The sequence below is a fragment of the Trematomus bernacchii genome, unplaced genomic scaffold, assembly GCF_902827165.1.
Source record: "Trematomus bernacchii unplaced genomic scaffold, fTreBer1.1, whole genome shotgun sequence".
NCBI lineage: Eukaryota > Metazoa > Chordata > Actinopteri > Perciformes > Nototheniidae > Trematomus > Trematomus bernacchii.
This window is the reverse complement of record NW_022987641.1, coordinates 7,285,083-7,300,767: the sequence shown is the minus strand read 5'-3', so window position 1 is coordinate 7,300,767 and position 15,685 is coordinate 7,285,083.

Genomic DNA, 15,685 nt, shown 5'->3' with positions numbered 1-15,685 from the left:
ATGCTCAGTTTCGAGTGGACTGGTGAGTCTTTATATGCTTGCGTGCACATATATGTGTGTGTGACTTCAAGCTTTGAAAATGGAAATTAAGAATGTTAATGTTGCAAGGAGCCCTGCAGCGAAGCAAGTTAAATCAACCAATGACTTCTCTCTGTTAATGAACAGTTACATTTCAGCATTCCTTCATGCGGTAGCTTGTTCTTCGGTCTCCAGCACAGCTACACCCACACCGACACACACACACCTGTCTTTAGCTCTTTTGCCAGTTCCTGTCTTTTTGTTGCGCTACAAAAGAAGGTCATAAAAGGGCATGGCTACTTTGCTTTTCCTTGCTCAGATCAGTGCAGTGACCCTCAGATTTAATCATGTTTGCTCAAGATGGACAAGCTGGTCTTCCAGCATGGTCATAGGTAACCTGAATCAGGCCCACACACCTGCACAACAAGCCCCCCCCCTTTACACCTGCTTCCAAAGTGGCAGAAGGCAGGTAATGGTATGAGTCGGTGGTGGTGATCGAGTTTTAAATACCGGCCGGTGGTCAGGGCTGTGTGAACCTTGGCGTGACCCCCGGCGACCCCTCCACTGCAGTTCACAGCACCTCAGAGGATGGCTTGGGCCTTGCCGTGAATGGAGCTTTAAATGAAGCCCATTATCCAGTTGCACAACCTCCCAAACTGAAGTCCCACTGGGGCTCCCCTTAGGGGCCGGTGAGGGCGTCCGTTATGGGTCTTCAGCCAGGAGTTAGAGGAGGAGGGGGGGGGGGGCATCTATTACGGCTCTGGGGGATGTAATGTCCAGATGGCCCAGGTGCTATGGAGGGACCTGTCCCACCCTGCAACAATCCCAGCTTTCATCCCCAGCAAACCTCAGCCCTCCACCGGGCCAGACCTGGTGGTCATGCAGGGCCGCTCAAGCGGAGAGAAGAGGAGGAAGAGGAGTAGTGGACCTGGAGATGTTTCATTGACAAGATTTCTTCCTCTCTCTTATGCTAATAGGAAGTCTTCTATTCAAGATCTGGCGGCCCATGAAAATAATTAGCCTTACAAGCTAATTCAGAGGAATGTCATGCGTCTACAACTGTAGACTCTGTCAAGATAGTTATAGGACTTGCTACATCATGGCAAACAGTCATGCCGTTCCTCTTTGAAATTGTAATTGCCAAAGGCAGATTCCCTGTTGCTCAAGAATTTGGCAACTATAAAGCATGCTTCGCTCTCATTCCAACCCTTCACCACTCACGCGAACACGTACATACATTCAGAAACGTACACACTTCCCACCCACATGCATACAAATCCCACCCCAATACACACAGGCCCATTGTGAAGCCACAAACAGAAACAACAAGCTGCTAAAAAAACACCCAGGGGACTCTCAATTCACTGCTCAATCAATCTCACCGCTGTGCGAGAGGGTTCGCGCACGCTCACTCTCACATGCACTTAAGGCACATTCAGCAACAAATATGTTTTATGACAAATGAATGAAAAACATGCGCACACAGAGAGCACTACATTGCATCGCCCTCAAGGGACAGATATAGGATTACTAGAATTGACGCTTCAGTCTTTCCATTGTGTACGTGAAAATCCAATGAGGGGCCTCTAAGTGGATGCACTCACACAGAGAACCTGTTCTGAGGCTGCTAATTAAATCTAAACAGGCACTGACATAGATTTGAGAGGTCATTACCCTCCCCTTATGGTCATAGAAGACTCATGTGTTTTACAAGTGGTGTTTGCGAAGAAGGCCCGAGCTCCACAGGAGGAATGGTTGGAAATAGGCAGAACTCATGGAAAATAAATATTGAAAAAGAGGAAAAATCATAATAAATTAGAAGGCATACCTCCACTGTATTCCCTACTAGATGTAAAGGGGGGTTTTCCTTGCCCCATGCTACGCTCATGGACCAACTTTCCTGTAAATCAGGCCAGTACTTTTACCATCATTTTGATGACAAGCCAAACAGAAAACATAACCTCTTTTGGGAGCTAAAAGTGAATGTTCAGTAATGCATTCTGATCAAAGAAAGGTAAACATGCACTTTTCAGAAACCTAAAAATGATTTAACATAAAAAATAAATAAAAAAACATTCCTAAAGTGGTCTAGTCCACCTGCCACTGTGTCAGCAATCTATCATGTTCTTCAACTGTAGTTTCAAAGAGAGGAGTTAGTCAGTAAATAGTCAGAGAGTTCATTAGGCCGAGGCTGAGTAATGCTTCCACAGAAAACTACAACTGGCATTCACCTGGGGGAGGAGCAGGGGGCGTGAAGGTGACGCTGAAACTGAAAGAGTTTTGCATTGTTTGATACATTCAGAAAAGCATGAACACAATAACTTTTAATTGTATCATTCTGCGGATTTGTGTTTGAATTTGATTCTCAAAATCCCACAACCTTTATGAATACAGTGGCATTAAAGTACTTGGTGATTAGGTACAAGCTCTATGACAAAAAGCACTGCCATTTAGGGGAAGTCCCTTTGCAAAACATAATCTGCCAGGTGTTGTACAACCTGGTCACAGTTCATCTCAATTTTAGTTTTATGTTTTTAGTGAAGGAGGAAGTAACAGAAAAGGGGGATGGGAACTAATCAGGAACTACTTGAAAGGTACAGGTGTCTTCCAAAGTTTCAGTTGCCACTGTAATTACCATAACCTCTGACAGCTTTCGGTTAAACTGTGACTGAGCACGGTGGGTGTCTCAACCTGCTTTTCAGGTACACACCACAGAGGAGGAAGAGGAATATAGTAAGTAACGTGAACCGAAGAAAGGGTTGCTGGGGTTTCACAGAAAGATCTCCTGGTATAGTATCTGTATGACATGTGTTAATAACTCATACATATCGTACCCTTCTCACCCTTCAGGAGTATTTGCTGTGAGGCATCCACGTCTGGGTGACTGAAAGTTCAGTTTTTGTTTCCCCCGCCTGACAAACTGAATTTGAAGAACACACGTGGGACAGGGAATGCAGACCTCTATACAGTTAAAACAAAGTATGCATGAGAACACTTTCAGCTCACGTACAACATAAACCCAGTGATCCTTTTTTTCAAAGATAGTTTTGCTGCACTTTGTTGAGTCTGCTGGGTGAATCAGAAAACTCTCTTGCAGACTAAACAGAAAAAATAGTTGAGAAAGTTTTCAAATAATCAGCAGAGGAGCATAGTGTTAGGGCCTCATCAGAAGAAAAAAGTCACATTGCTGCTTGTGTGAAAGTGCTGTTTCCATAGAATCAAAGCTGTTGACATATCACTGAAATAAGACCCTGAGTGAGAATAACAGGTAAGAGAAAACAGGGAATTCTGAGGGGTGTAATTGAAACCAAAGTATTCCTTTTTGTAGTACCCGACACAAAAGGCAACATTAAGTCAAGTTTATCAGAATTAGTTCCCATTGTCTGATATTGTCACACCACTCAACTTTTACACCTGATTAATTGCCAAGTGTGAAAATTACGGCAATAACAAACAACCTGCCATCGCGGCCAGACAAAGCAAAGAAAAGAAACCGCTTTTAAAAAACGTCTGACTTGTCCGAACTCTATTTATCCAACTTCTCTCGGTATGTGGGAGTTTTTCTTTTTCTTTCCCATGGGCCAACAATTACAGGAACATTTTCATCTCCTTGGAATTAAATAAAAAAATACCTCAGAGGGGAGAGGAGCACATAATGGCTGTGAGGGGAAAGCCCTTCTTTTTTGGGAGAAGAAAACTGAAGGAGTGATGGAGATGGAAACGATAAGGAAAGCAAGGGAGAAGAAAAAAAGATTGATGAGAAATAATGAGAAGTGTTTTCCTTTCCCGAAGACTCACTTGCTGCCCTTCTATTCCCTCTCTTTCTCTTTCCCCCCCCCTCGGGCTGATCTCTCTCTTGCATGTCCGGACGGGCTCGAGTCAGTTCCAGGTAAAACTGGTCACCCGAGTCCTCCCCCTTCATCTCACCCCACCTCCATCTCCCCTTTTGCTCACCTGCCCTGAGGCTAGCCTCCCCCTCCATCTGGCACCATGAGTAAGAACAGAAACCACCGGGATGATCTGCAGCATTCTGCACTGATGAAACATTACGTGAAACAATACCCCCACTGTGTAGCCGAAGTTTTGTATGGAACAACTTCTTTTTTTTCCAGTTGATTTACAGCGACATTGTTCCAAAGTGAACCCATGTATGCATTTGACAATCCAAACTTTTGTTTGTCCCGCTGCTCCCGGCGCTTGGCGACAATAGGCCAGCTCTCAAGGTTAAGCTGCAGATGTGTTAATGTGCTAAGACCGTGTGATCGGGCTTTTTAAGACATTTGAAGAAACAGTTGAGTGAATAGCAGAGGAAGAAAAGAAAAGGGAAAGGATGAAAGAGAAGGCAAAAGCTCATTTCTGCTGACATGGACGGGCTGCTTAAAGGGGACAGCGAGCCAGGGCAGCAGAGAGTGACAGAGCCACAATGGAAGCACAATGAAAACTCTCCTTCCCCCAACGCCAGCCATCTCCCCTCACTGGGTTTTTTATCCCACTGTTGCCACTGCCAGGCGACAACGCGGGCCAGGCTTGTTCAGCAGAGCCGCAATAAGACAACACTAATAAACGCCAACTGGGGGGAAAAACAACAAACAGCTTACACTTTCAAATTTTACACTGAACTAGTCAGGGCTAATTCCTCCTCCAATGTTTAGGGGAAAACACAACCCTCACTCACCCCTTTCCTATTTCTCTCAAACTACCCCATCCCAACCCCAACCTGTTTATCCACTGTCAACAATACAGGGCCTGCCACTGGAGCGAGGCACCTGCTGCTTCCTGGTTCACGGCTGGTGATCGGGAGGCGTTCAGATAAACAAACTTTGTCTCGTTTGGTTCGGGTGGTGACAGCGACGCATTCCCGCTTTTCATCTGCTCTTCTCTTACGCAACCCCACGCTGCGCTGGCGCTCTGCAGTGCTTCTTTTTTTCTCTGACAGATTGGTTTTCCCTGCTGGGGTTAAGCATATTTCTGTAGGTATGTGTGTGAATGTCTTTGTGTGGCTCTACTTTGCTTATTCTGCAGCTTAAAAATTGCTTGCGCAGGCACCATTAAGTGCAGCGCTCCGGAGCCTTCCCTGGAGCAGAAGCTAGATGAACCGTTTATCTTCCTATTACAGTATAGAAACCACACCCACATTTATATTATCATGTGTAAGGCCCTGATGGAAGAATTTCTCCAAACTAAGTAAACAACCGTAGCTCGGATGAATCATCAAAGACATTCAAACCGAAGGGCCTGGGGTGGCAAACAAATCAAAATTACTAATGACTTTAAAGACTGTCTTTAGTAATCTAAAGAAACCCGACAAGTTTAATCTTGAGGAGATACATTTGAGGCAGTAGATCGTCAAAATAAGTAAGGATGTTTCTTTGCCGCCTGCTTTGTGTGACTGTCACTCGAGGTCTATTAGCAGCATTCTTATCTGCCTCACCGTTTAGACTGCACTTAAGTAAATTAGAGGCCATAGTGAACACACACTCTTGCCCCAGCCTAATCCATGCTTCCTCAAGTTTGTCTACTGTCCCGGCCTCTTCACACTGCTCTGTGCGACATGAGGCTCGAACTTCAAACAATTTGTACTGCATGGGTTTTTTTAGAAATGTAAAGCATGCTGCAGCTTGAGCAGTTACTAAGTTGGCGGCACATCCAGTCCTACTACATAAATAATGGAAGCATACATTAATGTAACAGCGTCAGTGCTTGAATTGGAATAAAAAAGGTGCCAGTACTCCAAATCAGCAACTGTTTCAAGTCAATTTATTTATACAGCCCAAAAACAAGAATTTGGCTCAAAGTCATAGTATATCCTATAATGCTGGTGGGTTTGTCTCTTTACTGTATATTTTAGAAAGGCTCACTGTACTTAAACAAAATGACTCAGGGTGCATCTGAGATTAGAGGGGGTGCAGGGGTAGTTAATTTTATAAGTGGGGAGTGGATCTAACACAAGATTTTTTTTTAATATTGAAGTTAAATGCATCAATCTGGTGCACTTTGAGAGAAAAATTAAGAGATCTATCTCTCAACATCCATATGAAACAGAACTGTAAGCAGAGTTTCTATTTCTTTATGGATATTTTACAATTCACTCCCCTTTTAAACTCTATTCTTGTTTTACTGTCATAGTATTTCATTTGTAGTGAGTTACTCAGATGAGTACCAGGAGACAGCGTTTGGTACTCTGGTACAATTGTGGTGAAGGCATCTGAGTTAGATGTATTTGAACCGAAATGTCTACAGGCATAGCAGAAGATGGCATCTTTTTTACAGACAATCTCTGTTTTTAAACCATGAGCTGCAAAATGAGCGCCTTACCCCACTGTACAGGCGAGTTGGGAACTTGTTTAAATATACCTGGGCAGGCTCTGTTTTGCCGAGGTCCTCTGGCACTTGCGGGCCGCCGAGGGGTGGCGGTGTTTGGGGCGACGAAGACTGCTGCTCCGGGGGCGAGGTACTGAGTATCGCCGTACCGGATGGGTAAAAATCAGAAGTCTCAGTACTGCGTACCGGTGAGTACCGGCCCAATTCAAGCACTGAACAGCGTCCTAGAAAGCATTGACTCGGTCTGGAAATAAACCAATATGTCTGAAACATAGTCTTGAAATTGTACTTTTTCTAGCGGCCGATCCTAGACTAAAGAAGTATTTCAGGAAACTTTAAAACAACTCAGGAACTTTACATTTCAGCGGCTCTTTCTTGTTTTTCCTTGTCAGTTTCTGCTTTCCAAATGGTTGCTACTCTTGAGTAACACCTTGTCAAAGCCATTGAGAACTCAATTGGATGCATACACTCTATGGTCTCTATTAGAGTGGCATAACAAAACAACTTGGTTAGGTTTAGAAAAGTGATTATTGGCTTATGATAGGTACGTTTCGTCATATAAGTTATGGACCTATATTTAAAACAGTCAATGGACAGTGTTCCCCAGTGTGAAAGTCCAATGTTTGACTGTAATGTCAAACTGTCAAACATTGTGTGTCCTAGCATGATGCTCTGGATGGCGCGTGTTAATGCTGTATTTATTTCCATCTGATTTCTTATATGTAGAATTACTTTAAATTTGAGGCTCTTCCCCTCAATGTTTTCTTATTAAACTATGATCATGTCTCTGGATGTCGGAGTCATTTGTATTTGTATCATTGGAGCTACAACTATGTTGAGCTTGTGAGGCTGAAAGCAAATTGTATGTGCTTTGGACCCAAGTGTGCAGAAAATGTTTCCATAGCACCTTTGTTCTTCCTAGAAGTTAGTCTTGAGTGAAGTAATCTTTTTTTAAACTTTAATCTCACGTGCTAACATGACTTGTTCAGCCTACCAGAGCCAAGGGTAGGACTGACAGGTACTGACTGAAATATTAGAGGCTGCTTCAGGCAAAAAAAGGGAGGGCAAGCAATCTGTTCAACTATTTCTCCATAAATTATTTTGTCAAGATCTTTTTATGTTGACAGATGGGTCCTGTATTTTGTCAGTACTATAAAGAAAGCTAATCAGCAGAATACCTACCTTTTTGTAATGAATTTGTATTGCATGGATTGTCATTTCATTCACGTGATATGATTTTTAAACTGTTCCAGCATTTGGTTCATATAAGAGGCAGTTAGTCCCCCAGACATCTAATGCATGTAAACTGCAGTTCTTGTGAAATCGTGTCACACCACCAATACTGGCTGCTAAATATTAAACTGTAGGGCTCCACGGTGATGTGATCACAGACCATCCATGACCTCTTGCCAGAGCCACTGCTGGTCTGTACATGCCGCAGCGGTCAACCCAGGCCAGCATTACCTCAGGAAAGAGATTTCGCTATGAAAACACCAGCCGTCTCCGCTGGCTGCCTCCAGTACAAACACTCCCAGGGCTCCCAGAGGGAGGTGGGGTGGCTGTGGGAGCAGAGCCGGGCTAAGAGAACCGGGATCAAGGGACAGAGACGGGGGAAGGGGGACGGTTTTGGTGAGGGAGCATTCATGTAAAGCAGTAAGCACTATGAAAAAACATGTTTGATCATCACAATGTTGGGGCTGGTTGTGCAACAGGATCATATTGCATCAGTGGTCTGAACTGCAGCTGCGAGTTCTTCAACTTTTAAACAGGCACATTGTGTCTCTTTCGCTGCTTTGGCGTCGCCTCTGAGTCTTACATCATCTAATGAACATACCTCAAGCAAGCACTAACTGAACACAAAGCTGGTGGTCCAAAACGAACTAAATCAACTTCAGCAATGCGGTCTAGGTTGCATACAATGTCGATCAGTATGTCATAAAACAAGGAAGCGCATGAATCTTATTCCGCTGACATCTCATTGACAACACCGTGACTGAGCTACAGGCTACAGGCTCTGTAGGAAATAGTTATGTTTCTCATCTTGTTGTTTACACACAGTTTGTTTTTTACCAGAAAGGTGACCTGTGTTATGTGATGTTGAAATTATTTAGCTAACCTTCAAGGACAGTATTGGAGTATGTAAAAAAAACATCAGGCAACCCTGGCAACATACTGATGTTTATATATATATATATATATATATATATATATATATATATATATATATATATATATATATGAATTGAAATGATGTCACAAGCACCAATGTTGGCTAATAAGCTAAGAATTCATGATGCATTTAGTTGCACAAATATGGCAACAAATCAAGTTTTTATTGTGTCGACAGTGAGAAAAAAACAATTTTAATCAGGTTTGTTGCTGATATACAAATATATATACATAAATAAGCTAACATGGGTTTGTTAAGCCGCAGGACAATCATTTGTTTATCTGTTTTCTTTTGAGTTTAGTTTCCTGACAAAATAGTGTGTGGAAGCCATGATGATTATCAGCCAACTTGGAAAACCCACATGTTGGAAATGCCTAACAACACAGGAAATGCATTGTACTGAAAATAAAAACAGTGTTGGTCAGCGCTTCTGCAAAATGTGGACAAATCTACAGCTGTTTATACTCTTCCAAAGAGTTAACTTATCAGCGATGCTTAAGGCTCTCTATGAAATCCATCGGCCACAGACGATGAGCGAGCAGAGAGATACGGACTGTCCAATGAGAACAGAGCCAGCCCCATGAATTAAGTCTCTAATGAGATATGAGGTAGATAGTCCGAGAGGAGGAGATAGAAGGTTGCACTAATGTGTTTTTGTCACTTCCCTGATAATTTCTCCCACTTCCTGGGGTGTTGCAGATAACCAGCCCAGGTCCCGGTGTGCTTGCCAGCGATTGGCTGCAGCAGGCTTATTTACCTAGTAGGGCTTGTCTGATTGGCCTAAGGGAGACAATGGCATGTGTAAACAGCTCCGGGGCTCTGGACAGCCGACCGACACAGCAGTCCCTTTGTTAGTTGGGTAGCTACTCTAACTGTTGGCAGTGGACGCATGCATGACCACACACGCACACACTGGTTGCCGCTAGAGTGGGAATTACAAAGGTTTCTTTAGGATGAAATCTACCAATAATCGGTCACCTGTGCCAATAGTAAACATCTTAAAGGGTCAGCACGATGAAGAGTTTGTCACTAATCCATAAAGTGCTGGTAGTGTATAGAAGACATCATATTTGGTCACACTTATCAAGCCTAATTATTATTGTTAACACTGGGTTTGAAAGCATAAATCTGTGTTCACTGTACTTGCTTTTTTAGAGATTCGAAATCCAACAGTAGTATTTGAAACCACTGTGCTGTGTTTTGGCATCTGATAAGCCTTCAAACTCATGGGCTGTGTTCCAAATCAAATACCTTTCATACCAAGTATCACCTTAAATCAGTTTACAATAGCATTGTATGTGGATTTTGTGTACACAAGAAATACCTGGATGTATACTACATTAGCAAGAACGTCTAGGTATACAACGTGAGCGTACTGCACATGCTAAACTGCCCCACAATGCACTGTGTGGGGGCCCTAAATCTTGTGAGATTTTGAGCCGACTACATGCAGGTCATATGTGACTTCCTCAAATTTGAATATGCCTTCAAGAGAGATAGTTACCATTTACATTTCCAATATGAAGTCAGTTTATACAAGTAGCGCCCTTTTGTTTTGGAGATCCAACTAAGTTTCTGGCGAGATTCTTTCAGACTGTAAGGCTAACATCTTACTGCATACCTTATCTTTGACAGTTATTCTTGTTTTGTTCATGAAAGAGGAGTTTTCTAACCCCAAAATACTTCAAAAAATTCTCACATTTGGTTTGATATATCAGACACAATTCATAATTTGATTCCCTCTGTGGAACATGTGATGATTTGAAAAGTTGAGCAAACCTTAAGAAGCTTAATACAAATAACACCATTGTATCTGACGCATATATAAGGAATAACTTTAAGAGATCTGGTGTGCAATGAGATGTGAAATGCTGCATGTTTGAGTATAACTTTTCATGCCAAGAAACTTTACATGGCAGTTTGTTTCTTTTTGGGCGTTGGTGGCAAGCTGGTGCTCTAAACCTTGTCTTGATAGTGACAAAATAACCTATTTTTGTGTGCTTAATCGCAGATGAAATTAGAAAAAAAACTCTGCAACTAGAATAGATTAATGCTAAACTCACCCCCCAAAAAGTGTGCTGAGAAATAAAGCTGCGACATCTGTCCTAAGATATCAACTCCTTAGTCAGTTTATTAAAAGGTGATTAACTCATGACTTGGCCCAGATATTAAAGGGGTGGTATTCAACACACACTCTTCAAACACACCTTTGCAGATGGTGCCAAGATTGTGTCATCAAACTCAGCTTAGCTAATGCATGTCCCCTGGCTTTGCAGCCAAAAGAACAAAATACAAACACCTGTCTGCTCTACTTTTCTGTGATGCGGCTAAAATGTGCCAGTCAGCTATCCGTCGGTTGCTCAGGTGATTATGTTGATGTTCTTTTTGCAGTGGATAAACACCCGTGAGAGTTAGTGTATGCAGGTCCATGCAAATGTGCTGCTGCTGCCACGAAGGTTTTGACAGGTGAGGTTCAGTTTAGCCCAAGGCCTGGGAGAGACCGCTGTCCGTTAGGGCCAACCAGGGGACAAGGCTGTAAAACATGTCCTGAGAGCCATGCGGTGCAGCAGAATACATGGAAACACTCTCCGCAGGTGCTGCAGGAAGATCGCGTGGTAAACTTCAACAGGGAGAGGTCCTAAAACCTAGAACATAATAAATAGCCAAACGTTGGCTTTGTTCCATTTCCAATTGCGTTTAAGGTCAACAATTTCATTTGTGAAAATTATCTAGCGGAACAAATCCTACAAGTATAATAAATGTTTTCTACCACAGAGGTTATTTTCTGCAGTAATCCAAATCACAATCTTTTTAATTTGTATAAGGAATCGATGCTTACTTCCTTGTTGTCTTAAAGAATACATCATCCCTGCAGCGCTCTGTTAGTGAGCTTCAGAGGCGCAGCTAGCTAACTGGTATCCATGTGTTTAGCTAAGCTAATTGTCAGTCAAGTCAATGAAAGGGAAAACGTGTATTTCTAAAGATGTAGAACTATTACTAAGGGCCATATTTTAACTGATGTACTATCCGGATTTAAAGTTGAATTTGATAGAGTATAAACCTTTTTAGGTTCTCTATTAGTTTTGAATTGTTATGCTTGAACTATTTTTGCTGTTATTTCATAGGAGAAATAATGCAGAGTTCCTTAACTGAACATAAACTTTGAGTGTTTAGAACTTATATCTTGTCTACTTAACCTGAAGTAGAGTTTAACACAGGTAATATTTATTTTACTTAGGGAAACTTCAAGAAAATATAGTTTTTTTGCAAGTTTCCGATAATTTGCTACTCTTTGCCCAGACTGGGAACATCATATTTCACTCATGCAATCCATTCCCCTTAAAATATTACCCTCTCCACTTCTGTTCAACCCAAATCCTTCATGCCGTGCCCTAACTCTTCCCTGAAACAAGTCACATAACACTCTTCCTGGCCTCTCAGGTCGTCATTCATTCCCTCTGACACTTTCTGTCAAAGACTGACGTTTGAGCATCCCTCACTGAACCTGTGAACTTTCTGCCACCTCCATTACTCCTCGTGAATGCAAAAGCAATTTCTGAATCTATGACAGGGGAATAATCTTTTGATTTTCACAACCTTGTTGCAAAAATCAAACAGGAGTCTGTTTATTCAGAGCCGTAAAAGATACGTTTTGGATGTGTTTAGAGCATGTGCAAACATTCACATAAATACTTTAAGCACTCATCTGTTGACACATCTCTCATCAGAGCTATAGCTGGCTCCCAAGCCTGTTGTGTGTGTGTGTGTGTGTGTGTGTGTGTGTGTGTGTGTGTGTGTGTGTGTGTGTGTGTGTGTGTGTGTGTGTGTGTGTGTGTGTGTGTGTGTGTGTGTGTGTGTGTGTGTGTGTGTGTGTGTGTGTGTGTGTGTGTGTGTGTGTGTGTGTGTGTGTGTGTGTGTGTGTGTGTGTGTGTGTGTGTTGAGGGTTTAGGCACGTTGTCTGCTAGGCCGTCCAAGAAGCCCCAGGGCACCTCAGTAAAAGAGATAATTATCTTTTATCTGCTATGTTGTGACGGGAGATTATGGTTCAAATTTACGATTGTTAAGGAGACAATGCAGCGCGAGGCTGCTCTTTTCAAAGTGGTGAGGGGGTCTCGAACAAGTGAGAGAACTCCCACAATGCCGCAGCAGCTCATCCCTCATGTTTCAGGCTTCAGGTCTTTCGAAACAAAAGGAAAGGATAAGACCTACAACAGCCATTTACTTTCAAAAAGGACAATAGTAATCCTTTAACATATTTATCGATGCTATGTAAACAGCAAATGATATCTTGTATAGGTGAGTGATATTGAGAAAGATTGAAGATACCGCAGACTTCATAAGGTCCCTTTTAGCTTGCTATGGAGCATAAAATACCTTTAATACACCCTTAGATAATACCTTAAATTACTACAAAGTGTCTGCAGAGATTTTAAGTTTTTCTGTTGGACGCCAAAGTCAATGTATAGCACTTTAAACACAGTTCTCAGCAGTTCTTAAAGTTAAATGTACCACAAAAATATTCATTGGATACATAGAAACTGCTAAACTTAAGATTTAACGCATTCTAGGAAAACTTTATTGAGTGAGATTGCTTCGTTTTTTGCTTTACTGGCTAATGTATTTGAAATAGACTTTTTCACTTTCTATTTTGGAGATGGATGAGGATATCGATGCCCCTCCAGTGTCTGTGCAGCTTTAGTCAGAAGCAGGTTAGCGTAGCTTAGCAAAAAGACTGTAAACAGGGGGAAACAGCTAGCCTGGAATCTTTGCTAAATGGTATTCGTGCACAATTTGTAAACTCAAGCTGTCAGAAAAGTTACACTTATTATACAAAATGTGGATAATAAGGGATTTAAATGTTCCCTTCTCATTAAACACAACCTCAAATGCAGATTGACACTTTGGCCGCCAAACGTCCATTGTACATTTGAATGATAAAAACATACTATACAGAGTCTGATAAATGTGTTTTACGTTGTTCTTTTGTTTTTTTTTGCTTTATTATACAACAAATAAAGAATGGAAACTGTTGAGTTCCAGCCCTCAAACTCACAAACTCTAGACTGCAACAGACATTGACTGTCTTAAACATAACTAGACGTATTCTGGGTTTATTTGTGGGACAGGAGAGAACCATTCACCCACAACACGCTGCTGACTCCCCACATGTGACCACACTGACACAGATTGGCCGTCCTTCAAACCAATATTACCTAAACTAGTCTCTGTGTCTGTATGTGGAAACTGTAGCAAACCTTTTGATACAATATGAAAAAGGCCTATCCTGTACAAACACATGTCTACTTATAGCACTGTGAATATCATAATAGTTTCAGATTATTTAAATGTTTAGTATTCAAAGTAGCCAAATTCCTCTGACATGTTGACCCCAAATCTGACCTGACCTTTTCCTGCAGTGACAGCGGCGCTGCCTGGATGAAGATGGACTATTCCTTCGAGCCGCTTACAGCCACAAATCTGTCATCATCCTCACCTGAAAGACGAGAGGCAGACGCAGGAAGAGAGACAGACAGACGGAGAGGGAGACAGAAATAAGTGATTTGTGACGACGGTGACCATGATGATGGAGGGAAGAGGAGATCACAGAGAGGTTGTCGGTCCGTTTTTTACCCTCACCTGAGCTAGCCGCTGCACATCCAGTCACCCTTGGCAGACGTCCACAGCCAAACCGAGGGAAAAAAGGTCAGTCAGGGGCCATGGGGTCCCACCGCGGGGCAAAGCACTCCTCAATCCCTCTGTACACACACACACACTATTCCCATTCTCATCCCACATGGCCCCTTGACCTCGCTATTAAAACACAGAAGCAAATCTCCCGATTGGTCACGGCGGCTCAGAAACAAATGATGCCAAATACCTGACTTCTGTATGGCCTTTTCTGCAGGGAGGCATGAGAGGGCTGCAGCCGCCGGATTTGGCATTCCACTTGTGCAAATATATTCCGATATTGGAAATGTGGTTCCCAACAGTCTGCATGATTTTGGGTTAGGGGAAGCTGTGGGAGTTTACAGGGCAACTTTTCAACACTAGCTACCAGAACAAACGGGGAGTGTTACGTAAGAGGGGATTGATTTAGCTGATGATGTGCAGAAGAGAGCAGTTATATAATAAGAGAAGAGAAGAAATAAAGACATTTGATATTTTCGTATTGGATGTCTTGATTTAAGCACCTTGTTATTTACTCCTGCAGCCCATCAGGGAAATGTACCTGGATGTTGTGAATCAGAGGCTAAATGTCTTTGTTTAGGTTGTTAGTCGGCTTTCATGCTAAAAAGACAATATTGAATACATCGCATCTTTGCTCTATCACTAGTGCTCGGCTCTGATTCTTTGCTGATCATTTCAAATACTTTTATTTCAATCTGTAATGTAGAAGACGTAAAGCGGTTGATGTTGTCTTCGAGATTCATGGCAGGCCAGACTAAGATGGAAATAGTTATATTAACCTTTTAGTGGTTTTTACAGTGTGTTGGATTTGTTTTTTAAAACTTGTTGTAATTGCATCCCTATTTCTTGTTAGAGGAATAATATTACTTAGCTTATTTTAGTCACATTCTATCATCTATTGCTTTTTTTTTTAAGTGCACTTGTATTACTGTTTGATTTTCTACAGGGTTTGCACTTCAAACTGCGCTACGCACTATGGTTTCAGCTCTTTAGAACACACTCTCACAATAATAGCAATGAATTATCCATAAAAACACTCACTAAGGTCGTTTTCTTTTCTCCCTTTGTGCTTAATATCACATATAAACTGTAGAGCATTGTGCGACGTGGTCAGTTTTTGTTTGTGGTCTTCAACCAGTATTGAAAAAACTCTTTAAGAAAAAACTCATAACACATTTGTACAATGTAGCCGTTTAGGAAGCAAACTCCTGCTCTCTGCTGCACTTTCTCAATGCATTTTAACCTGTCACCTGATTGTGTGTTGAATTTGCACTATCCTCCTTTTAATGAACAATTTCATTGTTGTACCTTTAATCTAAATATATGTTTTATATATGTCTACTCTATGCAATTTTTTGTTTGTTTTTATGTCTTTTACTGGTATCTGTATTCTGTGTGATATCCATTTTCTGTGAAATGCCTACAGTATGTGAAGCACTTTGGACTGCACTTGTTGTATGAAATGTCCTATACAAATAAAGATTATTA